Source organism: Schistocerca piceifrons, chromosome 7 (genome assembly GCF_021461385.2).
Source record: "Schistocerca piceifrons isolate TAMUIC-IGC-003096 chromosome 7, iqSchPice1.1, whole genome shotgun sequence".
NCBI lineage: Eukaryota > Metazoa > Arthropoda > Insecta > Orthoptera > Acrididae > Schistocerca > Schistocerca piceifrons.
This window is the reverse complement of record NC_060144.1, coordinates 213,694,702-213,697,578: the sequence shown is the minus strand read 5'-3', so window position 1 is coordinate 213,697,578 and position 2,877 is coordinate 213,694,702. Positions and strand designations below refer to the sequence as shown.

The window sequence follows — 2,877 nt, the reverse complement described above, 5'->3', positions numbered from 1 at the left end:
CAGCAAAGGACTGAGTGCCGGAAGTGGCGACGCGTAGGACAAAATTTGAAGGAAGTACCACGAGAACTTCTTGGAGCGGATGTTCGAAAATTTGTTGTATCCAGAGGGTTTCTGGCAGTGTGAAAGCGCCTTGAAATGAATGGCAGAAAACGTATTGCTCTCGGAGGGCGTATGTTGGTGCTGTCCTGGCTGAAGCGCTGGGGGTTCCCAGTGCGTTTATAATGGGTAAGGACGGGCCGGGAGGCTTAGGAGTATCACGACTAACGTCACGGAAAGTGGAGCCTGCGGACGAGTGCTAGAATTTGAGAAGAAGACAAGACCGGCATTGAACCCTGTTGCGTTGTGGAGAACGACTTGGAATTTTTAATGATATGTGAGGAATGAGGACTGGCAGGGACTTCTGATGTGTCGTTGAAGACGGTTTGGAATTTGTATTGTGCGTGTGAGTACTGATGTCTGGCAAAGAGTGCTGTTGCATCGTGGGAAAGGATGTAGAATTGCGATTGTAAGCAAGAGCACTGATGTCAGACAGGGGGTCAAGTTGCGTCGTGGAAGGCGACCTGGGAAGTGTAGTGTATGTATGTGCACAAAAATTATCGCATAAAGTGTAATATGCATTAAGTTTGAATTTTAACCGAACGTAAAGTAATATGTGTGGACCTACAACAGCATTAAATGGTCAAGAACCTGATAGGCGAGGCATTGAGAATGAGTAACACAAAAATAAATTGTCTTGTGTCATCTTCACTGCGGAGGCTACGACGGGTTGATCCAACACTGTGATGAAGGTAGGCCATGGCTCAATCTTCTCATCTACTTCTTGAAACGACCCAGTCCAGCATCTGCAGCAGAAGCCTCTGTCGGTGTTAAAGTTGCTGTAAAGCCTTGGGTAGGTCAGTGCCCAGGTGGGCCACAGTTTGAATAAAGATGTTCTGTTTCTGCTGAAGTCGCTGTAAGTCATGCAATAGGTGGGTCAACTCGTCTTGTTTCTGCATTTCCACGCTCTAACGAAAAATCTGCTTACTACGTTGGAACTTGTGTAGCGAAACGACACTGAAGTTCGAAAAAAGTCCATGGGTGCACTGACGACACCTCGAGCGTAAACAGTGGCTCGATAGACGTTGTTACCATTGAGAAAGCGTGAAAATAAATTACACTCGTCGCCCACTGGTCGAACTAAACTTGAAAACATGAATCCTCGTTGTCAGAATTGATGGGACGAAACAACTGAAACCGTCAGCAGTCGTTATATGTACTGTGTGACTGGAGGCACAATGAAAATACAGTCAAAGTTATCAATGTAGAACGCGCTTATGAGAAATCACCTGTAGTAAAATCTCCTCTTTTGGGTAAGTTTGTGTCCGATGGACCAGCGTCAGAGAAGCTGTAATGGAAAGTAAAAGACAGTTCGCTCAAAACTAGGAAGTAAGAATAAAGAAAATAACCATCCTCCTGGGACAAAGCATACGCATGGAAAATTGAATTAAGAAAAAAAAAGAAAAAAAATCGTACTCGCCAATATCTGGGAGTCCTAAGTGACTCAGTAACTGACTGCCCCATTCTAATATGTGTGAGACTGGTTCTGATCTATCTTCCTATCACAGTAGTGCAAGGACACTCTGAGTGTTTTAGGAATTGGTGTTTAATCTATGGCCTGCAAGATAGAAAGATACCATCTCACTCGTGCTGAGTTCAGAAGAGTGCAGTAGTATGGACAGTGACATAATCAGATAATGATCTCATGTGCCGTTCTACTACATTCCCTGTAAAGGAAACGTTATCGCTAACAGAAGTTAGTGTACGGGTTCATGCGTAACTGTATATTAGAAAAAATGAAAATCTTTGATTTCCGTTAGTAAGTAAGTATGACTTCAGAATCATAATTATAATACGTACAGGATGGTAAAATATTGATATTGGGTGTTCACAACTGTGAAGCGAAATTCCTAACTACTGTGCAGTTTTAATCTGCCAGGGAGTTCCATATCAGCGCACACTCCGCTGCAGAGTGAAAATCTCATTCTGGAAATAACCCCCAGGCTGTGGCAAAGCCATGTCTCTGCAATATGCTAGTTCTGCAAGGTTCGCAGGAGAGCTTCTGTGAAGTTTGGAAGGTAGGAGACGAGATACTGGCAGAAGTAAAGCTGTGAGGACGGGGCGTGAGTCGTGCTTGGGTAGCTCAGTTGGTAGAGCACTTGCCCGAGAAAGGCAAAGGTCCCGAGTTCGAGCCTCGGTCCGACACACAGTTTTGATCTGCCAGGAAGTTTCATCTCACCGCACACTCCGCTGCAGAGTGAAAATCTTATTCTAAGGTTCTTTAATAGTAAGATTGTTGATGACCATGTCTGGGGATAGATAAAATACAAACAAATTAAATACAACTAAGGCCAGAAATATCAGTTGAGCTAAATATTCACAATGAAAATAAGCAATTAATGGATGGTGGTCGGTAAAGATCAATCAAAAAGAAACACACAGCTAAAACAATTCAGTAACCTTAGAGTATAAAGCTATCTACACTGACAGATCAATTCTTTTCGTTATCACGGATATCTCATGTTTCTGCTTCAGTAGAGCACAAAAATCGTGAATATGCTTAACTACCGGTAATAGTTGAAGGTACGAAACAAATAGGAGAGACGGAGACGACCGCAGTTGTGAGTGTCAATTGAATATCACTTACTGGCGTAGCGCGAGCGCACGAGATTACCTGTCGTCGGCGGCCGCAGTGGTTGCTGTCGGCTGGAGCTGTGTACCTGAGAATCTATTCTAAATCTCTCTCGACTGTTGAACGCCAGTTGATACATTTCCTACATTTCTTCGGTGAAGCAGAGACTCCTAGTTTTCGATAGCTAAGTTAATTGGCATGGTACACGC

General features: G+C 43.7%; 1 non-coding gene across 1 annotated transcript; it reads left to right on the top strand.

Annotated features, from left to right (window-relative positions):
• Window positions 1-2,168: 2,168 nt before the first annotated feature.
• Window positions 2,169-2,243, top strand: Trnas-aga. The gene has a single exon. It is a non-coding gene; the product is annotated as a tRNA-Ser (tRNA).
• Window positions 2,244-2,877: the final 634 nt, after the last annotated feature.